This window comes from Protopterus annectens, chromosome 2.part1 (genome assembly GCF_019279795.1).
Source record: "Protopterus annectens isolate FY-2018-M chromosome 2.part1, PAN1.0, whole genome shotgun sequence".
NCBI classification, from domain to species: Eukaryota; Metazoa; Chordata; order Ceratodontiformes; family Protopteridae; genus Protopterus; species Protopterus annectens.
This window is the reverse complement of record NC_056729.1, coordinates 1,779,339,495-1,779,365,637: the sequence shown is the minus strand read 5'-3', so window position 1 is coordinate 1,779,365,637 and position 26,143 is coordinate 1,779,339,495.

Genomic DNA, 26,143 nt, shown 5'->3' with positions numbered 1-26,143 from the left:
CACCTCTACTCCTTGCATCCTCACCATTCCTCTAACCTCCCTCTCATTCACACACATATATTCTGTCTTAGTCCTGCTTACCTTCATTCCTCTTCTCTCTAGAGCATATCACCACTGCTCCAGGGTCTCCTCCACCTGTTCCCTACTCTCACTACAGATCACAATGTCATCTGCAAACATCATAGTCCATGGGAACTCCTGTCTGATCTCATCTGTCAACCTGTCCATCACCATTGCAAATAAAAAAGGGCTCAGAGATGATTCTTGATGTAATCCCACCTTCATCTTAAATGCATCCGTCACTCCCACCGCAGACCTCACTACTGTCACACTACCCTCATACATATCCTGCACCACTCTTACATACTTCTCTGCCACTCCCAACTTCCTCATACAGTACCACAACTCCTCTCTAGGCACCCTGTCATATGCTTTCTCTAAGTCCACAAAGACACAATGCAACTCCTTCTGACTTTCTCTGTACTTCTCCATCAGCACTCTCAGAGCAAACATCGCATCTGTAGTGCTCTTTCCTGACATGAAACCATACTGCTGATCACTAATCATCACCTCCCTTCTTAACCTAGCTTCCACTACTCTTTCCCATAACTTCATGCTGTGACTGATCAATTTAATCCCTCTGTAGTTACTACAGCTCTGCACATCACCCTTATTCTTAAAAATCAGTATCAAAACACTTTTTCTCCATTCCTCAGGCATCCTCTCACTTTCCAAGATTTCATTAAACATTCTAGTTAAAAACTCCACTGCCATTTCACCTAAACACCTCCATGCTTCCACAGGTATGTCATATGGACCAACAGCCTTTCAATTCTTCATCCTCTTCATAGCTATCCTTACTTCCTCCTTGCTAATCCATTGTACTTCATGATTCACTATCCCCACATCATCCAACCTTCTCTCCCTCTCATTCTCTTCATTCATCAGCCCCTCAAAGTACTCTTTCCATCTCCTCAACACACTCTCCTCGCTTGTGAATATGTTTCCCTCATTATCCTTTATCACACTTACCTGCTGCATATCTTTCCTAGCTCGGTCCCTCTGTCTAGCCAATCAGTACAGGTCCTTTTCTCTCTCCTTAGTGTCCAACCTTTCAAACAACTCTTCATATGCCTTATCCTTAGCCTTCGCCACCTCTCTCTTTCCCATGCACTTCATAGGTTCATAGGTTCATAGATTAGTACTAGGCTAACTGCCCTTGTGAGCCATTTTAAGCCTAGCCAATTATCCCTTCTGAGACTGAAACCCTGCACCTTGTGTTTGTATGGCAAACACCTTAACCATTAGGCCACCCTCCCTCTTTTTTTATCTCTCTGACAATCCCACTTCTTCTTTGCCAACCTCTTTCTCTGTATACTCTCCTGCACTTCCTCATTCCACCACCAGGTCTCCTTGTCCTCCTTCCTCTTTCCAGATGTCACACCAAGCACCTTTCTAGCCATCTCCCATACTAGCTCTGCTGTAGTTACCCAGCTATTCGATAACTCTTCACTGCCACATAGTGCCTGTCTTAACCCTTCCCTGAAATCCACCTCACAATTACCCTTTTTCAATTTCCACCATTTGATCCTTGGTGCTGACCTCACACTACTCCTCCTCTTCTTGATCACCAATGTCATCCTAAAAATCACCATCCTATGCTGCCTAACTACACTTTTCCTGCCACCATTTTACAGTCTCCAATCTCCTTCAAACTGGCCCTCCTACATAAGATATAATCCACCTGTGTGCATCTTCCTCCACTCTTGTATGTCACCCTATGCTCCTCCCTCTTGTTAAAATTCATATTCACCGCAGCCATGTCCATCCGTTTCGCAAAATCCACTACCATCTGACCTGCTGCATTCCTTTGCTTAACACCATACCTACCCATCACTTCCTCATCCCCTCTGTTCCCTTCACCAACATGCCCATTGAAATCTGCTCCAACTACCACTCTCTCACCCTTGGGTACAGGCATCACCACTTCATCCAACTCACTCCAAAATTATTCTTTCTCATCCATCACACACTCAACTTGTGGAGCATATGTATGAATATGAAATATCTTCGGTTTGTAATCTGTTATTTTTGACATTTTAAATGTTTGACGTTTTGGGATCAAACTTTTGCAGTTTGAACATTTAGTACTTCAATCATTTGTCATAGACTCCTTCCGACACACATGCACATATGTATATATGATTATCTCATCAGAGATTAAATGGTCTTTAAAAAAGATAAATCGTTTTAGATTGAAACCCCACACTGCTCTGCAAATTTACTATATTAGCTCCATGATCAGATAATACCAGGGGAAAGGGCATATTTCCAGACCCCGTTGTACCACAATTTTTGCAGAGCAGTCTAGCAGCCACGAAAACAGAAGAAAAGAAAGTTCACTCTTTTGAGTACATACTATTATGCATTGCAACTGTGTGTATATATATATATATGTATATATATATATATATATATATATATATATATGTATATATATATATATATATATCTAGAGAGTTCGCTGAAGTGAATTTTGGCAGCTGGTGTTTGCTGAAGACATAATTGATGAATATGTCTTTTGTGGAACTACTGTAGACCCATATATATGTCTGTGTGTCTATACACATACATACATACATATATGTATATATATATATATATATATATATATATATATATATATATATATATATATATATATATATATATATATATATATATATATAGACACACACACATACACACACACACACACACACACACACTTATTTATATGTATAGGTCTTGTGCTGAGTCAAGGGTCCCTCACTCCACACAACAGAGGATACATACATGCATACATACAAACAAATGTTTCAAGCACGGGCATTAAAGCCCTTCTAACTTGCCAATATGCCAAAACACTTGTTCCCATAATAAATGTCCATGCTGTTTCTTAAAAATATCTAAACTAGTACTTGCTTTAATGTAATTTGGTAGTCTGTTCCAAGCATCAGCTACTCTGTCAGAGAACCAATTAGTACCCTTCTCATTCCTATAGAATCTCCTACATAGGTTATCTGATGATTCTCTAGTACTTTTTGTTAACCCCAAACATTCCCAGAGGTAGTTGTCCCTAAATGCCCTATATACCTGAATAAGATCTCCTCTTAAATATCTGTAAGAGACACTGTACAAGTTCAGATATTTTAGTCTTTCATAATAACTTAGATTTTCACATCCATGGATACCCTTAGTATATTTCTGCTGTACTCTTTCCAGTTTACTCATGCTTGTTTTCCTATAGGGTTTCCATATTGTTATTCCATAATCAAGTTTGGGTCTAATGTAACTAACAAACAATGACTTCATTTTATTTGATTTCCTAGACTTCATAAATCTTTTCATACAACCTATAGTTCTATAACTATCATTAGCCAATTGGTTGATATGATTAGAAAAACTCATAGCTGAATCTATCCATATACCCAGGTCGTTAAATGAGTCTACAGTTTCAATCACTGTGTGCTGTAGTAAATATTCACCTTTCAGTTCATGTCTCCCGAATCTCATATGCTTATTTTTTGATGTATTTATCAACATATTATTTTCCTGTGCCCAAATGGTCAATTTTGTCAAATTATTTTGCAGACATGCCTTATCTGTAACACTTCTAATCAGTTTACCCACTTTCAGGTCATCAGCATATAGACTGTAGAACACCTCAGATGAAAAAGATACAATCTAAACAAGTAAGGGCCTAGTAGAGAGCCCTGTGGGACACCTTGACCGAAACCAAGGATTTCACCTGCCCAGTTGGTGTGTGATACTTGCCATGTCCTATTTGTAAGCCATGCAGCTATCCATCTTATCAACAGTACATCAATACCTAGTTGTGCTAATTTATTGATCAATGTTTTGTGCATAACCCTGTCAAATGCTGAAGTTAAAGCTATATAAATCGCATCACAGCACGAATTTTCATTCATAGCTGTTATTATATTGTTATAGAATATCATGTTACAGGTGGTAATAGATCTATTTTCAATATATGCATGCTGATATATCATTTCAAGTCCCAACCTATCCAGTTCTGACAATAACTTATCCAGTATTACCTTCTCCATTATTTTTTCACAACATGAAAGTAGACTTAAGGGTCTGTATAACTCTGCGTCTGTCCTACTCCCCTTTCCCTTAAAGACAAGTTTAATAAGCGCATGTCTCCAATCTTGAGGAATCTCCCCATATTTATATGACCTAGTGAATAATAGCTGTAATGGCAGTGTAAGTTATTTTTTAAGTGTTCTCAGGTCATTGTTACTTATTCCAGCTCCTCCCAGCATTTTGTTTGAATCCAGTTTGTGCAGTTCTTTTTCAATATAATCTAATTTGATCCCAGTATCTGGGGTTACCTGGATGTCACTTGGACAACTTACCACCCCTTTTGTGGAGCCAAACTTTTTTGCATAAGATTTTGTAAATATATCTATAATCTGTTGTGTCTGAGAATAAATTTTAGAATCTGCACACAGTTTATCAATGTATAGGTCTTTGTGTATCTTTACTCCTTCCACATCTTATGTATCTATAAAAATCTTTTTCTTGATCTTGTCTAACACTATGGTCAATCTGTTTGTCCAGCTCGTTTATTTCAGTTTTCAAAGTTGTAGTTTGACATCTCTTCCATTTCTTATATTTTTTGTCTCTCACATTAATCAGGTATCTTGTTCTTATGGAAATATACCCCCATGATGTTGCATGCCTAGATCCTGATGTTAAACATTTTTTGACGTTTTGCACTCAAACAATTTCTCTTTCAAAACTTTCCACGTTCCATCTACAGTTTTTCCACTGAACACTTCACTCCAGTTAGTTTTATATATTAACTATTTTGCTTCCCTATAATATATAATTAACCTTCTGTGCATTGGCTTAGATTTCAGTTTGGCAGAATTATCTAGCAACAAAGTAACCTTTATGACCCCATAATCACTGCACATCAGTGGTGGTAAAACTTGACTTGAAGTTACAGTAATTTCTTTGGGAACACAAACAATATCTAGTATATTCCGTCCCATGGTAGTTTTTTTTTTTTTTACAATCTGAAGCATTTGTTGTTCCTGAATATACTCTGTGGATAATTTCTTTACTAATGTTGTTGAATCAATATTATTCCAGTCGGTTTCTGGAAAATTTATGTCCCCAGCTAATATTATTATTCCCTCCTGTGTTTCATGTAAGAAATGTATGACTTCCTCTAGGTCATCTGCACTTGACTTTGGTGGTCTGTACACTCCAACAATTGTTATAGGTTCCAGGGTTGTCTTTATTGTCACAGTTGCACAGTCTATAGTATTGGTGTTATCATTGAATATGTAATAATCACAAGTCTCATAGCTTTTTTTAATCCCATAACACCTCCACCTGATTTTTTTTTTAGAATGTCTGTTACAGTAAAAACATTTATACCCTGACAGAACTGGTTTCCAGTGATTGTTCTTTAACCATGTTTTACAAACTATAACAACACCAATCTTGTGGGAACATAACAAATTTTCTAATAAAAAAAAGTTATTATTAATGCTCCTAGCATTAACAACCATCAAATGCATCAAATGTTGCTATCTGTAAACTGCTACATTTTTGACCTGGCAAAAATCCTGACTAGTGTTTGTTAAACATTGCAAAATATCTGCTGCAAAAATTTTCTTAGCTGTTCTAGACAAATGCACTGGTACCATCCTGTCTGAACACGTGTGCCCAAAAGAAGGCTTGGATGCTCTACACATTTCCATTTTTTAAAACAGGACATTTTTTCCATGTAGGTGTTTACCCAAAAACTCTTTTCATTCACAGTGACCTGACTATCCTTTCTATAGATGATTTGTGAAAAATACATCCTGATACCAGTACAATCTATACTATTTAGGAGGGCTGTCCGTTCCCGACTACCAGTGAGAGAATCTTTGTTAGTGACATCAATTGTACCAACATGAATAAAAACAGATCCATACTTCCTTACATTAAGGTGTTCCAAGGCTTGTTTCACATCTTCTATTTTTGCTCCTGGCAAGCATAACACTACTCGATGTTCATTATCATCTCTGCAGATATACGTATCAGTTCCTCTAATAACTAAATCTCCAATTACAAGAATATCTTTGCTAACCATCTCTGAAGAATCTTCAGCTTCTAATAGAGTAATATCTGCTCTATCAATTGTTACAAAGGATAGATCTTCATCACTATTAGTCTTATTAATCCCACTGTTTTCATTGTGTATTAAATTCTCATCCAGCTGGTATTGTAAATCCAGAGCTTGAGTCATGTAGTCAACATTTGTCTTTGTCTTCTTTTTTCTTTCAGTAATGTTCTTCAATCCTTCCATGTTCAGTTTTGATTTCTTCCTTTTCACCTGCCCCTTGCCTCTTTTTTTCTACGTTTTCCATTGGAAAGGTGATGCCTTTTTGTGTAGACTGAGGGTTTTCTGATAGACGGATATCTTCATTCCCTGTCACCAGTGTGTTACATAACAAAGCAGAATCCTTTTTACTACATATTCTCTTTCCTTTACAGTCATTGGTCAGTTTCTTTTTCTTCCTTGTTATTTGTTGAAACTTTCTCCCCTTCTTTCTTTTTTTGTTTCCTTCTAAACAAAAAACAATGAATAGGTGTGCTGGTGCAGAAAATACCAAAATCCAAAGGGAAAAAAAAGCACCAAAGGAACCGTGGATACTTCCTTTTAATAAAATAAATAAATAAAATCATCCAAAATAATTCATGTTAAGCGCTTCCATCAAAATAACATGACTTCATCAGAACAACTAATCAGAAATATGTTTCACATTTAAATACTCACTCGCCAATAGCTGCAAACCAATCAATAGCTAATTAGTCAGCCTTTGAAACATTTAAAGTGCCATGTGCAACAAATGCTAATTCTAAACATAATGTATGTATGCATTATATATAAAATTCATAAATAAAATTCTCATACATTTAAAAAAAATGTATACATATATGTACATCGTAATATAGTACATAATTTAACCAATCTAATAAAAGGTTTTGTCTATATAAAATATTACATTATTGTAAAAATATATCCAATTCAAGAACAGTTATAATGTAACAGTGTCAATAAACCAAAACGTGCCTTGAAAAGGTACTTATAACACTATCTAATTTGATTAGCCCTTTCCTTTAAAACTGGAAATATGCATACATAATCATTTAAACCAGGGTGAAAATTTGCAATCAATCTGAGCTGCCACATTAATTCCCTTTTACATAAATGGCTTTTTGAATTTTCAGCAGATGCAGTCTGTTCCCCTGACCAACGGAGCGATTTACCATGGCGAGGACGCCGAAGTTATTCAGGTTGAGGATGGTACGCTGCCTGGGAGTCCATTAAGGACATCTAAAAAATGGTACTGTAAACACTAAGCCCTTGCAGGCTGTTCCTTTGGGGACAGTGGACTCTATTAATGTTCACTATGTTAGCGGGAGGGTTCATCCTTCAGTACAGGATGGTGACATGTTTAAGAAGTTTGATAATTTGCTGAAAAAGAACTATAATTTTCAGGAAGTGAAAAACGTGAATAATGAGAAAGTGAACAATGTGAACTTTTCTATTCCTATATACAATTCTTTGAAAGATGTGATCTTTGCTTTTGAAAAGAAACTTTATAAATACAAAACATTGCAGATTGAAACCATGTATTTTAATGAGTGCTTCCGTTTGAAAATTGTGCTACAGGGTTTACGTGTTTTTAAATTTCCCTTTGGTTTATATTATGATACTGATATTATCAATGATTTTGGGGATTTGTTTGATAAATGGGGCTTGGAATTGTTGGAAAAGGTGGTTTTCTACCAGGAGAAAATGAAAGGAAGGTTGGAAAATGAGTTGGATAGGATGAATAAAAGTATACTAGAAGACTTGTTGTTCCAACAATATGAAGGATTGTATGCTAAAGTAATTAACAGGGTGGAAAACAAGTGTAATGGACAATTTTATAAGAAAAAACGTAAATTAAACTGAGACGTATGACAATACGAACTCCATGAAGTTTACCCCACTAACAAAATTTATACAGAGAAAAATGTAGATGAGAGGGAGAACAAAAGGTCCCATTTTGACTCAGTACAAGGGAAAACTTATGAAGGTGATGAAGGGTGTGTGGATTATGTTAGTGCAGAAGGGAACAATGACCCTAGTATGGGGGATTTTCAAGTTCCCAGATGCTCGAAAAGAATAGCCAGCAGGAATATGGAAAGGAAAAACACATATTATCAGGGGAATCCATGGAAAGGATTTGGCAATTGGGGGAGGGGCAAGAATTTTTATTGAATAGAGATGGAATAACTAGTGACAACATTATTAATTCTTATTGTGGTTTCAATATTTATAATTACACCTCTAAGGAAATTAAAGAGGAATTTTTTACCCTATTCTCAAAGGGGTTTAAATTTGTCCCCACACAAGTTACAGATTTAGCTGACGTCATGGTGAACGTACATCTCTATACTAGAAAGTTAAATATGTTCTCTGAGGCCACCACTGATTCCATTGGTCTCTATCAAAGAGGTGGAGTTAAGTAAAACAGTACTTATAACCCACCTTTACACCCCTGGTAAGTACCTTTGAAAAGGTTGTTAAGGAGGAAATATATGGTTTGTGGGCAGAAGAAAAGAGGTTTTATTCTAACTTGAATTTACAGGAAAGGACCTTATTGAAGGAACTGAGGGCTGTTAGGACTCTTAGGATTATGGCTCCAAACAAAGGAGGGGGCATTGTCCTTTTCAACACTGATGATTATATTAACATTATACAAGGGATGTTATTTGATGAAAAGAATTATCTCCAGGTTTCTAAAAATCAAATTAATATAGCTTATCAACGCATAGATGGTTACCTGGAGGAATATTTATTAGAACAAAGAATTCTGTCTGAAACTTACAATTTTCTTGTTAATTCACATCCTAAGGTTCCTGCTTTTTTTGGTATACCCAAAATCCATAAAAGTATTTGTTCCCCACCATTTAGACCTATTGTGGCAGCCAGTGGGTCCAAAACACACAGCCTGGCTGTCTTTGTGGATCAAATGTATATACATACCTTGGAGGGTATACCACACATTCTCAAGGACTCATGGGACTTTTTGGGACAGTTAAAACCAGAGTTATGGTCTGATGATGTTATTTTTTTAACTTTAGATATTCAGGATTTATTTACATGTATACCCAGGACTGAAGGGTTGGAACTTTTTGAAGATATTTTACAGGCATGCTCCACTTTAGACCCTGGGCAACTCCAACTGATTTGTGAAATTTTGGCCCATGTTCTAGATAGCAACTTCATATACTTTGAGGGCATGTACCATCAACAAATCAGGGGCATTGCCATGGGAACTGCCTGTGCTCCTTTGTATACCAACTTGGTCCTGTTAGGTTGGGAAGTACAATGGGTGTTTAACAGTAAATTTCGGGCTGATATACTCATGTATCAAAGATTCCTGGATGATATTTTTATTCTATGGAAGGGAAACGAAGAAGATATAACCCTTTTTATGGAATATTTAAATCAAACTACATCCTTTTTGAAGTTTACCTATGAAGCAAATAGATCAGAAATTAGCTTTTTGGATGTGAGGATTTCTAAAACCAACCAGGGTTTTAAATCTAATATATATCGTAAACCAACCTTCTGTAATGCCTACCTACATTATTTGAGTCATCACCCTAGAAATCAGAAAAAAAAGCATAGTTAAGGGTCAGGCAATTACGGTGGATAGAATGACCTTGGATAGAGAAGATGCAATAAACGGACGTAAATTTTTGAAGAACATGTTTTTTTGATAGGGGATACCCCCCCCCCCACATAGTGGAATCCATTATTGAGGAGGTTCTTGGTAAATGGGGGAAGAGATATAAATCCTTATTGTGTAGTGCAAGTGCTGTGACTGGACTTAAGATGGATGAAGTTGGGAATGGAATTGATAAATCTGGGGATGTACCAGTACAGGGCACCCTTTTGAATTCTAATATTAGAAATTAGAACCAGGCATGTGCTATTCAATATAGTCCCTTATCTAATCAAATCAAACAAATTCTACATAAAAACTGGGGTATATTCAAGGTGAATAATGAGGTCTACAAGAAGGTCGGGGAGAAACCAATTTTTTCCATGAAGATTGGTAACAAGATTAAGTTAAAATTGAGAAAACTATGATGGATGGGACCCATGATGGAAGAAACATTAAACCTTGTGGACGTTGTTCACAATGTGGATACATCCACCAGGTACCTTCGGTAACCTTAAACAATAGAATTGGAAGTGTTATATATTTGAGGAAAGGGAATTGTCATTCTAACAAGATAGCATTGTGTAATACCTGTGATGGGTTCTACATCGGGAAAACTGAGAGAGCCCTGAAATGTAGGATATATGAGAATCTGTATGAAATTAAGCACCAAAAGTACACAAATGCCCTTCGTAGACACAGTCAAGATTGCAGCAGATACACTGGAGTTAAGTTTGCTATTGATTTGGTGAGTTTGGATGTGAGGGGGGGAGATTGCACTTATGTAAAAGGGAATTAATGTGGCAGCTCAGGTTGGCTGCAAATTTTCACCCTGGTTTAAATGATTATATATCCATATTTCCAGTTTTAAAGGAAAGGGCTAATCAAATTTGATAGTGTTTACAAGTACCTTTTCAATGCACATTTTGGTTTATTGACATTGTTACATTATAACTGTTGTTGAATTGGATATATTTTTACAATAATGTATTATTTTATATAGACAAAACCTTTATTAGATTGGTTAAATTATGTACTATATTAAGATGTACATATATGTATACATATTTTTTAAAATATATGAGAATTTTATTTATGAATTTTATATATAATGCACACATACGTTATGTTTAGAATTAACATTTGTTGCACATGGCACTTTAAATGTTTCAAAGGCTGACTAATTAGCTATTGATTGGTTTGTAGCTATTGGTGAGAGAGTATTTAAATGTGAAGCATATTTTTGCTTATTTGTTCTGATGAAGTTATGTTATTTTGATGAAAGCGCTTAACATGAATTATTTTGGATGATTTTATTTATTTTATTAAAAGGAAGTATCAATGGTTCCTTTGGTGCTTTTTTCTTTGTATTTCCTTCTAAACAAACCAGATCCTCAGATTGCTGAGTACTTGCATCCACAATTCCATAGTTCTCAGGAGCCTCATCATGTTTCATAGGAGTTGAATGTTCTTTGCAGAAAATAGATGCATCATTTCCTAAATCTGTTCTAGTTGTTCTATGCCTAACATTATTTAGTTCATCAGTCCAGTCATTAATATATGATACAGCAGTTCTCCAAACCATGCCAATTGCACATGTGCAATCATCATCAAGTCGAGATTTGTTTGTAACAATGGTAAGCAAGTCATCCAACTTTTGACATGAGAAACAAAGATCACCAGTGTTATCAGCTGTTATCTTTAAATATGCATAGCTTTTATTACACTCTACAAGATACTTGTGCATTAGCAAATCGTTAATTGCATACCTATTTAAGGAATCCATATTTAGCTTTAATTGAATAAAATATTGCAAAGGAAATAAATTACACTCAGTAGCAAAGAATTCAAAGGAAATTAAATCAACTTCTATGACAAAAATTATACCAGCAATATCCAACTAAATAATAAAATACAATAAAGTTGTTCTGACCATACAAGTTCTACCAGCCAGACAGAAGTTGTAATTTCTTTAGCTTCTGCTCACTATAGCTTGCAGTCATGCCTCCTTTTAACAGTAAAAATAACTAAAACTCTTCCCAGTCAACTCCACAACAAATCACAAACCAAGACAGGATTGTTCTGATATGCTCAGAATTTTCCTCTCTGCAGTCTGTGTAAATTTATAGCTGTCTAGGCCCCTTGTGGTGGCTAGAGCTTGCCTGTCCAAAATCTATCCCTTTCTCACAACCAAAAGTGAAACTAAAGGTAAAACAACAAAATATGAATCAAAATAAAGTGTGTTAATAAGCAGTCTCTTCCTACCTACAAATAGTTAAAAATAGTGTTAACAGAAGCAATATAAATTCAAATAAAACTGCTCTTACCAGTCAACTCCACAACAAATCACAAACCAAGACAGGATTGTTCTGATATGCTCAGAATTTTCCTCTCTGCAGTCTGTGTAAATTTATAGCTGTCTTAACTACCTAGACTCCACTCCCTATTCAAAAACACATCAAAGAACTAACCCCACTGAAATTACTTTACTTCTCCTCCTACCTTCCCCCCACTATCCACTAACTGTGCCTCTAAATAATATAACTAATTGATGCCAGCTACTTCTTTTATATTGACTTTTCAAACAATTTGTTTAATTTTCCTTCTGCATGTTTGGCCGTCTTGTGATTTTCTTATAAGTTTTATTGCTGTTTTTTTTAACTTTTGCCTGTGTTTGTAGTTTTTTTTTTTGTTAAATTTCTACTTAAGCCTACCATTGTATTTTTTGTAGTTTGCTTATGATTTTTGCTGTAAATGTTTTCTTACTTCATGTAATTGGAGCTTTTCTCCCCGGGCCTCTAAAAAAATAAATAAATAAATAAATAAATAAAATGTCTAGGCCCCTTGTGGTGGCTAGGGCTTGCCTGTCCAAAACCTATCCCTTTCTCACGACCAAAAGTGAAACTAAAGGTAAAACAACAAAATATGAATCAGAATAAAGCTTGTTAATAAGCAGTCTCTTCTTACCTACAAATAGTTAAAAATAGTGATAACAAAAGCAATATAAATTCAAATAAAACTGCTCTTTCCAGTCAACTCCACGACAAATCATAAACCAAGACAGGATTGTTTTGATTCAAATGGCCTTCATTTCTTCCTTTCATTACTTTCATTTCCTTGCATAAACCGTATGTGTTACAGATATTTGACTTTCATAGAACACACAAAGGTTTAATTTAAAAATTGTCACATCAGTATATAAGGTTCATAGGTTCATACTAGGCTATCTGCCCTGAGGCATTTATAAGCCTAGCCCGATTGTGTTTGGCTTACACCACCCCTTGATTTGAGTATACTGTGCCCTTTTTAAAGTTTAGTTTACTGTGTCTCTGTCTAATAGTGACACGGAAGTAATCCCCGGGACAAACCTACGATCCCCCATCCACTCATCAAGATTCTTCTTGAAGAGAGTCAGTGAGGTGCTCTGCCTAACATGAATTGGAATTCTATTCCAGAGTGAAGGGAGCCTCTGGGTTATGAATCTGTCCCTCCAGCATGTTCTATTTATTTCTGTGCTGAGGTTCAAGTCCCTCGAGCGTGGCTCTAAGGGATTTAGATTTACTGAGGTGCAGCATGTCCATTAATTCTGGGTTGGACATAGCTTTATATGTCAGGCATAGATCGCCTCAAAGTAGGCGGTATGCAACTGAGTAGAGATGGAGTTTTTTAACCGAGCAGCATATGGCATCTGTTTGAGTCCCTTGATCCTCCTGGTGAGGTACTTTTGGGGTCTTTCTAATTGCTGCAGGTGTCTGGTAAGGTACATCCCAAAGGGGGCATTGTATTCTATGATGGGCCTGATGAGGGATGAATAAAGGGGCACGATTACCTCTCTTGATCTAGATGTGAATCCTTTCATGATGAGGTGGGCTATGTAGAAGGTCTTTCTAACCACTTTGGCAATGTGGTTGTCAAAGGAGAGATTGCTATCAACTTGGGTCCCCAGATCCCTAATTACTTTCTCTGTACTTAATGGGTTACCACTTATGTGGTAATTTGTGGGCACATTGTTTTTGCCAAAGGGTATGACTATACACTTTTTGCATTTAGCTTTAGACCATGGCTCTGGCACCAGTTATCCATCTCTGCGAAACCTTTTTGAAGGATGTTTGTGTCAGCTGGAGAGTCGATTATGGCACCCAGTTTGCAGTCATCTGCGAACTTGGTGAGCCATAGTCCTCCCACATTGGCCTGTATCTCAGAAAAGTAAATACCGAACAAGAGAGGTCCCAGGGCAGAACCTTGTGGGATGCCACTTGTGACCGGTTTCGAGTCTGACATGGCTCCAGCAACTCTGACTCTGTGGGTTCTGTCTTTGAGCCAGTTTGCGACCCATCTTGTGACATAGGGTTTTATATTTAGGATGGATAGCTTATCTATGATGCCCAAGTGGGGTATTGTGTCAAATGCCTTTGCAAGGTCCAGATAGGCTGTGTGGACTACCTTCCCTTCATCTATGGCCTTGGTGACTGTTTCGAAGAAGTCGACCAGGTTCAAAAGGCAGGATCTGCCCTTGACGAAGCCAAATTGGGTAGGATCTAGTGTCTGTAGGTCCCCAATGTCTTTGTTTATGAGTTCCATGATGATCCTCTCCGTAGCCTTGCATACTAGGCTAGTCAGGCTTATGGGGTGATAGTTTCCAGGGTCCGCAGAGGCGCCACCTTTGTGGAGTGGGACCACTGTTGCTGTACGCCATTCTTTGGGCACATATCCTGTAGTGAGGCTGAGATTGTACAGCAGTTTTACTTGAGGGATTAGTTCTTCTTGAAGTTCATGTAGGATGCAACCCGGGACACCATCTGGTCCCATGGAAGCAGTGTTTTTTGCTTTGGAGAGAGGGCAGCCTTCACCTGAGCATCAGAGATGTTTGGGAGGCTTCACTCTGCCGGGATAGATACTTGCTCATTTGGGGGGGAGGGGGTGGAGAAGTTTGCACTGAACCTGTCTGCCAGGATATTGGCGATGTCTGTGGGTTCAGTGTATTTTTTGTCATTTAGAATCAACTCAGAACAAGTCTGGGAGTTGCATCCCAGGTTCCTAACATAACTGAAAAAAGCCTTATGATTGTCTTTAGTGTCCTGTGCAATTTTTCTCTCGAAGCTGGCCTTGGAGGATTTTGTGAGGGATCATAATTTTTTGCTAGTACTGATCAGAGATGCCTTCCCTTTTAGGGATTTTGCTCTATCATGTAGTAGCTTCCTCCTTCTGTTGTACAGTTTATTTATGGCTGGGGTCCACCAGACTGGACGCCTGCCTTTGGATGACTGGGTCTTGATTTTGTTTGGGATAGCATGATCCATGCATTCCTGGAGATGTCCGTAGAATGTGTTTATATAGGATTCTGCAGTTTGGGCCATAGTTTCCACTGGCCCTGGGGCCTTGAAGGATTCCACTTCAGTTTTGAGAAGTGTGAAATTCACTTTTGAGAAGTTTTTCACTGTGGTTTTCTGGGCTGAGGGTGGGGTCGGGATGTGGATATCCAGTGAAATTAATTTATGGTCTGAGCTTACTAATGAGGGATATACTTCTGGTATGGAGCATAGAGTCCCCATGTTGGTAATGATCAGGTCTAGTATGTTTTCCCCTCTTGTGGGAGTGGTGACTAGTTGTTCCATAGCATTTGAGTTTATAAATTCCAGGAACCTTTGGGCTAAGGTGCTGAGATTTGAGTAATGCTCCCAGTCTATGTTTGGGTAGCTGAAGTCACCCAATATAATGGTGTTCCGAGAGATCTTAGTGTTCTCCAATGTTTTCAGGAAAGCCAAGTGGGATTCCTGACTTTGAGAGGGTGGTCTGTAGGATGCTATAAACTGAAAGGCAGTCTTGCCCACTGTTAGTTGCACATGGATGGTCTCCGATACTTTGTACACTGCCACTAACCTGGAGGTATGGATATCCTTGATAAATATGGAAACTCCCCCTCCTTTTGTGGTTCGGTCTGGGTTTTGGGGCCGAAAAGCATGATATGAGGTATAACCTGGTAGTGCTGGGGTGCTGTCTGGAGCCTTGAACCAGGTTTCTGTCACTGCACAGATATCGATGTTCTCCATGCTGAGGAGAGCTTCGAGTGCATGCATCTTGAGGTTAAGACTTCTGGCATTTAGCAGCATTACCCTTAGTTTCTTGTTCCTTGTGCTGTCTATGGAGGTGGGTTTGACTTTTGAGCCTTGCCTAAAAAAGGCACTATGGGGGTGGCAAGAGCCTTTGCCAATATCCGAAAGCCCAGGGGTGACAGGTGCAAGCCGTCCCTAGCAAAGCAACATGGCTTGTCGAGCATGTCATCCCAGGCTGACAGACACTGGATCTCCTTTGAATGACACCAAAATTTTAGCCAATTGTTAAAATCAATCATTTTGTCTTTATACTGTGGCATCATTCTAGGTGAGGGTAAGATGCTGCTCAAGGTCAGGGTCATACCAGCCTGGGCTACATGATCAGAGAGCTCCTCTATGTCTCTCTTCATGTAGTCAAGGGAGGTACATCTCAGGTCATTCATGCCAGCATATACAATGACTGAGTCATATTTGTATTTGCTTTGGAGTGACCTGAGCGCTTGCGTTATGTGGCGGATCCTAGCACCCAACAGGCAGCTCACTGTGACCTTCTCTTTATTCAGCCTGGTGAGCGGGATGTCAGTGTGTCTGACAATAGAGTCACCTATTACAAGGGTATCAGGTGTGTTATTCAGCCTTAAGGGCTGTGACTGCTTGGGACACTGACTTTGTGTGCTATGTGTTGTACGTGTTTTGTTTTGGGGTAGCGTTTGCTTGGATGTCTGCTTTGGAGGTCTCTGTTGCTTAGGTAGATTTTTATTTAGAGCCTCCGAGTATGTTTTTGTATTTTTATTTGTTTGGTTCACTGTTGTGGTGGGACTATGTGATACTGGAATTGTGTTGTGTGAGTTTACCTTCTCCTCCTGACTGGTTACACCAGTTTTGAGATGAGAGAGCTCAGCCTCCAGTTTGGCTATATGGTTGCATCTCTCACATATATTTGAACCTGTTTGGAGGAGGAGAGGGTTGTCCGTTTACATGAGACAGTTGTAACATTGCCTCAAAATTCCCGGATTCACCAGCTGGACTGGAGAGGAAACCATTGACTGACCTTTGGACATGCTAGAGTAATATAGGGAACTGAATTAAAACGGACCAATAGGGGACAAGGTAATCATAGAGAGTATAAGAGTAAGTAGTGCTTATGGTTTATTAGTGCTAACTTGTAAGATTACTTATTTGGACCAGTGAGGGGCCTTAGAATGAGAATATGGTGTTTAATTTGAGAGATAGAGCAGTTCTAAGGGAAAAAGTGAAGAGCAGACTTTCTTTGGCATTTCAGATATATACTAATTTTTAACTAAAATGGCAGGACTTTAATAATTTACAAAAGTTCAGTAGCTTACATCTCTGTTTAGTTCAGGTTATACTGAATTTACAGGCCTGGCTTCAGACTACCTTCCCTATCGGGTATACTGGCCACACCCTGGGCAGGCTTTTTTTTTCTAAGTCTGCAAAATTCCTTACCTGAACAGAACCTTTTTTGGGTATTACTATACCCAGGTAATTGTACAACTCTGTTGGACATGCAGTTGCCTCAGTATAAGGCTTTCACCTCTATAACTTTCCTGGTCAAAATGGCCATCAGCTTATCTGCTCATTAAAAATAAATAAATGTAAACTGTTGTATATTCTCAGAGTTCACAAAAGAAATGAGGTCACTATAGAAGATACTCTTAACAAAGACTCTTTTTCTCCATTTTTCTAAGAAAATCCTCAAGTCTGATTCATTGGATACTGGAGAACAATAAGAAATTGTAGACTCACTCTTTTAGCAAAGAAGACTTGTATATTGTAATTTTCATTTATTTTATATTTACTACTTCTAACACTACTCGTTTGCTTTGCCCACTATTCTGTATGTAGAATAAATTTACATTTTGCATTTGTGTGGATTTGTTAACAATTACAGTATAATTATGTTAGCCACTACAATTTATGCATGGTATTCACTAGCATAGTTACAGGAATTTCAGGCCATTAAAAATGAGTTTCTGCATTTTGATAAACAAAGTTTAGTGTCCTCCTTCAAGACTTGATTTCCATTTGTATACTTTGAGGAGAAATGTCCGTCACCTTTGTTGTTTCAGCCATATAGAATGGTGTTCCCTTAATTTATCAATCAACATATCAACATTGAGATTACAGACAGGTCAGTGTTTTTTCATGAAAAAAAAATGATTATTAGATTATAATTCAATAAACAGATTGGTACAAGATCCCTTTTTAGGAATGACAAACATCAAAGATAAAAAAATATGCCATCCACATTTAGAGGACAGAATTAGTTTAGCGTCATATTGATACAAAACATATATAGACATAAGACATGATCATATGTGACTAAATAAGAGTTTAATTTTAGAGTCATATACAGAGAGAATAATACCTGCAACTCTGTATTAATGTCAGACTGTGAAGGGACACACCCTTACAAGTATAGAAATGACCTAAAGACCGTATAGCTTTGGAAATGTTTTTATAATGGACACCATCATAAAAACAACTATACTATATTATATGTAAATTCTTCCTTCACAGTCTGACACACCCTTACAAGTATAGAAATTACCTAAAGACCATATAGCTTTGAAAATGTTGTAAGGGACACACCCTACAAGTATAGAAATTACCTAAAGACCATATAGCGTTGGAAATGTTGTTTTTATAATGGACAACATTGTTTCCACAGTATTTCTTATAACTTAAGTTTAGTCATTGGACTTTTAGATACTGTTAAATGCAAAAGGCTTGTAAGATAAAAAAAAAATACAGTTTTGTGGAATAAGCTGCCTTATAAAATTGTGTTGGCTGACTCTTTGGTTAGTTGCAGGAGCAGATTCAGAAATAATCAAAATATGAATATGTTTTTACTGGTAGAAAAGCTGGACGAATGTCAAGAGCTATGACCTATATAAATTATGAAGTAAATTAAATTTTACAAGAAATGCACTCATCAGATGTAAATCGGAGGTGTTACTGTCTGACATGGCTTGGCCCATATTTTGTTAAAGCTATTAGCAATCTTTTATTTCTTTGAGTCTGGCTTCCCCTTAGCACCAAAGGGCTGCTAGAAACATCTAGAATGCAGGTTAGGTTATGCTACATCTTCAAATGATCTTTAAAAAGCATTTTTCTGAGCAGGCCTTTGCTTCTGGTAAGTGACATTGTTAACTGTGACAGCAAGAGGTCCCCTGGTTTGATTCTCGGCTGGGGTGCCTTCTATACAGAGTCTGCATGTCCTCCTGTGTTCATATATTTTTTTCTCCAGGTGCTGTTGTTTTATCCCACATTAAAATGTCATCCAGTAGGTGGACTGGGTACTGTAAATTAGCCATAGATGTAAGCGTGCCTGTGTGTGTGTTGGGGGGGGGGGGGTATGGAAACAACCTCAGCAGGCTAGCCACCCATTGGTGGGAGCAATCGCTCTAGATGATTGTCACTATTGAAGTGACACCCAATGTCATGTGAAAAATAGGAAATATGGATAATGGATGGATGGATTCTTAAAAAATGTGGGTTATTTTAGCTGTTTGTGTTATTATATTTAGTTAGCGACTTGTACTTTTTAGTGAGTGTGTTATTTTTATTGTGTACCATGCCCTGAGAAAGTGACATTATAATTAATGTTTTTTGTTGTTGTTGTCACTAAATTAAGTAAATGAGAAGTATTCCTCATGAAAAATGTAGGTGAGAGCATTTTCCTAATGTCAGGTATTTCGCAGATAGACAATAAAGGTTATCCAGCCCGGATCAGCTGTACAGCAGATGATTTTGTTAAACAGATTATTCTAAGCTCATTTTATTTATTTATCTGTTAACCAGGTAGGTGAACTGGTTCTTCTCAGATCCATGACCTTTATTACAAGAACCAGTGTGAATGCTAACGTTATGTATATGGAGAATTTAATGTAGCTACTCACCTAGCAATTCTAGCAGGTGAGAAGAGATGAGAGTATCAGAAGTGCCCCCCCCCCCCACACACACACACACAAACACACCAATAGAGTATGCAAAAGTCCACAGAGACAGTGGCCAGAGTTCAGGTTTCAACTGAAGTCCTTGAAGCTATGTAAATACTAAGACACCATGCTGGGTTTCTGGAAGAAGCTTGTCATTTATATGAACATGCTAAGTATAGGTCTTTGGCCAAATCATTTCAGACAAAAGGAGCAATGTTGTCATTAAACAAATATTGAACTGAACAAGTGATTTTTTTGTGATTTACTCTGCTTGTATGCTCACAGGAACCAAAAAGCAGAGCAGTACAGATCTGTTTAGCCGAATAAACATTTAATTATATTTAATAGATTACAAGAACACGTCTACAAGCACAACTATGAAATTAAGAAGAAAATGCCCTATCAAACCATGTGAAAGAGAACCCTGGACATGACTTAAAATGCATTATTCTAGAAAACGTTATGCCTGATGTGGGGGGTGGTGCATAGTCTCTAAATATAGAGAGGCATGAGCTGTACTGGCAATTGTGTTTAAATGCCATCAATTGGCCAGGTTTGACTGACCAAATATCCCTGGCATGTATTTTAAAGTTGAAAGCACTGGAGAGATAAGGTTTATTATTACCCATAAATATAAATTTGCATCTGGACGGTGTTTATAGCTTTTTAATCTTTTATGTTGTTTACATTTTATATGTTCTTTATATATTTGCTATTTTTGCTTTAAAAAAGGCAGCTTGTTCTATTTGAGGGCTCGGCAGTCATATGACCTGTTTTTAGATCACCTGAGCTTATAAATTAATGTGTTTGATGTGTGTTTTTTATCTGAAGAAGTTTCCACTCAAAGAAACAAAAGCGAAACAAAAGCCCTAATCAGATCAGTTGAAGGTTTATTCTGCCGGTAGAGCTGTGCTTCCCTGCGTTTCCGGTTACGGTGTGCTTTGAGTTTGCTTGTATTTGGGGTTTGATTCTCTTTTTGTATGTGGCATGCCTTGTGCCCAGATGGTTGCTTAAACGATATTTTATCAGGCCACCTAGCTGCCTATTATATAAATCAATACATGCATACATAAATAAAGCCAGGGCTAAAATGACGTAAAGGTGCCACATGTTTACAGCAGAGGATGCTGAACTGAACAAAGTGACTGTGCAATTTTTTGTTGATAGAGAGGTTAGAGTGATTTTATAGGTTCATAGGTTAGTACTAGGCTAACTGCCATTGTGAGCCACTTTAAGCCTAGCCAATTATCCCTTGGGAGACTCAAACCCTGCACCTTGTGTTTGTAAGGCAAACACCTTAACCATTAGGCCACCCGTACACCAGACTGTAGAAACCCAAAGCACAAGAAAAATGATGAATCAACTTAGGCTTGCCTAAAATATCAAGGGCAACGTAGTGCACTTCTTTTATGCGTATGAAGCATGCTGTCTCAAGGGTGTCAAAGTCCTACTTTCAGAGGGCAGAAAGGATTGTTGAAGCTTGCTTATCTGTTGCCAGCAAGATGCTTGTCACAATTCATTCTGAGGAAAGGAAGCAAGTGATTCTGTGAAGCAAGAGTTGAGATTACTTCTCCTTATAGCTAATTCATTTTGATTGTGTCCTTTTAGTCTAGGAGAAATCCCAGATATTTAAAATATTAAACCAGTGGATATACATAGTGAGTTATACGTGCCATGGCTTAGACAATTACTGACAAATAGCAGAGCTTTAGTTCTTGTGAAAATTATAGTCTTTCAAAAAAAAAAAATTATCCACTGACAAAGATTCCCTTCTATAGCTCTGTTCAAGTCATTTCCTGGACCAGACAGGAGTAATTCTATATCCCTTTCATTTCTGAACTTTATTCAGTTCTTTATATTTAGTTACAAAATTAGCATAGGAATAACATTCCAATTTGCAATGACAACACAGCTACATATGAATTATTTATATGGTTTAACTCATAAGCTACATTTCCCTAAGTTTAGAGGAGCTGAGGCTACAATTTAATGAAAAATGGCTTAAACATAAGCCAGTAGAAACCTCTCTAATGCACATTTTTTTTTGCTTGATTGAAGCTCCCTGAATCACCATATGGGAGGGGGTTTTGCCATCCACATCTTTCTTAAATAGATGTACTAACTATATCATCACACAGTAAGCTGCTGTGGTAGCATAGAGAGATAAAGCCTTGACTACTACTCAGGTTACCTGGATTTGAGTAGTGTCTTGGGTGATTGATGGATCTTCAGGGAGAGATGGCTGTGCCCATCCTGGCTTGGATGGTAAATGGACATCTCTAGGTGACAATCCCTGGTGGAGATCAGTAACATCACCCAAGGCGACATGGTCAGCGGGAACAAGTGAGACTTGGCCGTACTCTGTGGAAGTGGGGTGATACACTGATCACCACATTGCATGCCCCTAGGCCTATATTATGCTACCACAAATGGGAGGGACAAAATAAGGTAGGCCAATAAGTACCTCCCAGACAGAGGCTCAGATGTGCTGAGCCCCATAGCCTGCAATCTGTAATTGTCCCCCGCAGATCACTGGAATAATCCAGGGGAGCATGGAGGATCTGGTAGACCTAGCACAGATGAGGCTTGAGGGCCAGACCAGTAATAACGAAGGAAGAGTGGGGGGAAAGGGGGAAAACTGTGTCATCACACAATTGTGTAGAAAAAGAAAAAGACTACGCACCCAGCAAATTACTGATGGCTTGCAAATAGAAACCCCATCAACAGTGACCCCTATGGGGGAAAACAGTTTCTTAGCTGAATGAACATCTGTATGTTAAAATCAGTGAGATCAAACCTTGTCCAGTTCAATCTCAATGAAAAGTAGGTTAACGTTGTGTATCGGTACCTCATACTAGGCTGTGTTGCAGTTGTTTCAGTACTTGACCACTGTGGAGTGATATGTCTTACTAAAGCAGTTTCTGACATGGTATCAAACCATGTTATACTTCATAAATTGGTACAAAGATAAATTTGAAACCAGATTCATGAGATTTTGTTAATCCTTGGGTTAACAACCCCCAAAAAGCTTCTCTTTATCCATTGCCAGGGTCAGGAGCCCCAGGCATCTGACTGGTGAATTTAACCATTACTATAGCTAACTAAATGTAACACAGTTAATGCAAACATATAAGGAAAGAGTGATTTGTTAGCTGTTTAAACTTATTTGCTGAAGGATTGAGAAGATAGCGTGGTCTGTAGCTGAAAAGCTTTAGGGAGACATATTTACTTGATGTGCTGCATAAGCCATTTTTCTAGTTAAAAGCCCATCTCTCCCTCAGTTGATTCTCATAACTAAGCTAAACAAGGTTAGTTAATAAAAGACAGAAAATATAATAACAAAGCACTAAACTAAGGGAGACAGCAGACTCAGATTTAATTTTTCTGAGGTTTATTGCAGTGATTATTACAATGCATTTTTGAGATTCCTTCCCAAGAGAGCTATGGAGACTTCTAAGGTTCATAAGTGATTACTAGGCCAATGACCCTAAATGGTAGTTTTAAGCCTAGCCATGATTCCCAACTGTATTTGATAGGTTATAATATCACTCATTTTATAGGAGATATAACTTCTCTATGAGAGATCAAGCATTTACAAGCTTCCTTTTTCTAATAGGGATATAGGTAGCAGACCTGGGTCAAATTTATAATTCCCCATTCACTGATCTAAGTTGTGGTTGATTAAACACAGAGAGGAATTCTGCTTCATATAAATGGGAAGCCTGTTCCAGAGAATGGGGTAATCTCTTAGACACATACCTGCCCTCCAACATGTCATATTTATGATGCAGATGAGGTTCGAGTCCCTAGATTGGGTGTTTCTGATGCTATTTGTTTTGAGGATGTGCGACAGGTCCAAAAGAGCTGGATCAGAGACTGGTTTGAGCGCCATGCATAGATTGTCCCTCCGCAATCTGGAGGAGACAGAGTACGAGGATAAGGTTTTGAAGCAGTCTGAGTAAGACAGGATTTTTCCACCATTATATCTTTTTAGTAAGGAACCACTCAGGACACTCCAGTTGATGCATATGTCTCCACCATTATATCCTTTTAGTAAGGAACCTCACAGGACACTCCAGTTGATGCATATGTTTCCACCATTATATCCTTTTAGTAAGGAACCTCTCAGGACACTCCATTTGATGCATATGTCTCCACCATATATCCTTTTAGTAAGGAACCTCTCAGGACACTCCAGTTGATGCATATGTCTCCACCATATATCCTTTTAGTAAGGAACTTCTCAGGACACTCCAGTTGATGCATATGTTTCCACCATTATATCCTTTTAGTAAGGTACCTCTCAGGATACTCCATTTGATGCATATGTCTCCACCATATATCCTTTTAGTAAGGAACCTCTCAGGACACTCCAGTTGATGTATATGTCTCCACCATTATATCCTTTTAGTAAGGAACCTCTCAGGACACTCCATTTTATGCATAGGTCTCCGCCATGTATCCCTTTAGTAAGGAACCTCTCAGGACACTCCAGTTGATGCATATGTTTCCACCATTATATCCTTTTAGTAAGGAACCTCTCCAGACACTCCAGTTGATGCATATGTCTCCACCATATATCCTTTTAGTAAGGAACCTCTCAGGACACTCCATTTGATGCATATGTCTCTGCCATGTATCCTTTTAGTAAGGAACCTCTCGGGACACTCCAGTTGATGCATATGCTTGTTCAGGTACATACCATAGGGGGCATTGTACACAATAACTGGTCTGATGGGGGCTGAGTACATTGGAACAATGCCATCTTTTGACCTAGATGCCATACCCTTGCTTATAAGTTGCTTAACATAGAGTGGTTTCCTTACTACAGTAGACATGTAGTGGTCAAAGACCAAGTTGCTGTCTACATGCATTCCCAAATCCCTGTCCACAGAGTCAACTCTTTGGGCTGTATTATCAATGCAAGATACTATTATTATTATTATTATTATTATGCATTTTTGGCATTAAATTTTAGACTGTGACTCTGGTAGCAGTTATTAGTTTGTGTCAGGCCTCTTGGAGGATGTTTGTGTCTTTTGAGGATTCCATGACTGCACCTAGTTTGTAATCATTTGCGAACTACATCAGCTAGAGGCCTTTGATGTTGGCCATGACTTCAGACAAATAAGACGCCAAAAAGGAGATACCCCAGCATTGACCCCTGGGTGGCTGCATTAGTGACAGGCCTTTTTGTGGTGCTAGAGTCACCTATTCATTCTTCTTGTTTCTTATCTGTGAGGCAGTTGGCTATCTAATGGGTGACATAAAGGTTTACACCTCATTTTGTGAGCTTGTCTACAATGCCCAGTATAGGTCACTTTATTTACAATTAGTTCAGCACATTTGTTGTGCATTGCCTTGGAGCTTTCAGGTATAACTGAAGAATGTTTTGTGGTTGTTCTTAGTCAGGGAGGCTGTATGTGGCTTTGGTAGACTTAATTAGTTCTTAGAGTTGTTTGTTTCGTTTGATAAGGGAGCAGTTTTATTGCTGAGCATTGCACTTTCTGTTTTTGGCCATGATTATCTTCCTTTTGTTATATAACCTATTAATGTTGGAATTCCACAAGGGTGGCTTGTTTTTACAGTTAGTCTTATGATTTTTTCAGGTAGGTATCACTGTCCCTGTGCAGCGATATACATGATTGTACATATTTTTTGTGAACAATTCCACATAGGCAGCTGTGTTCCCTGGGTTTGGTTGTGCTTGAAATTTTGTCAGAGTGTCACTTAAAAGTAGGAAGTTAGCTTTTTATTTAGTTAGTTTTTTATTTCGAGGAAGATAGTTTTCTGCTCTGACCTGATCGGCGAGGAGCTTACATTTGGGAAGTGCAACATTCTCCCATGTTGATGAAGTTGACATTTGTGACATAGCCTGCACACTTTGTAGTGAGTCAAACTTGATAAGTGATGTGAGATCTTTGCCTAACATTACCATCTATCTTCAGACTTCCAGCACTGAGAGCAAAACAGACAGAAGTCATTTCCATTTGCTTTGCCCAAAACTGTTCACTTTTCATTTTCTCGGATTTTTCTGTTTTCATTCTTGCTATCTTGCTTTTAGATAGAGCTCTTTTTTTCAATATTGTTGACATTTGATTTTCTGTATTTTTCATCTTGACCCATTCATGGATGTTTCCAGTCCTTGTCTGCCTGTTTGCAGCAGCCAGCCATCTATAAGTCCAGAAACATTGCCTTTAGATTGAGTTTTAGGCTACTGCTGCTGCATACATTTTTCTAGACTGGTGATCCAACCTCTGGTTCCCTTTTAAAGAGATTAGGTCCACAATTCCTCTTCTTCAGAGATTCTAAAAAAATTGGGTTTTCTGCAGGCCAC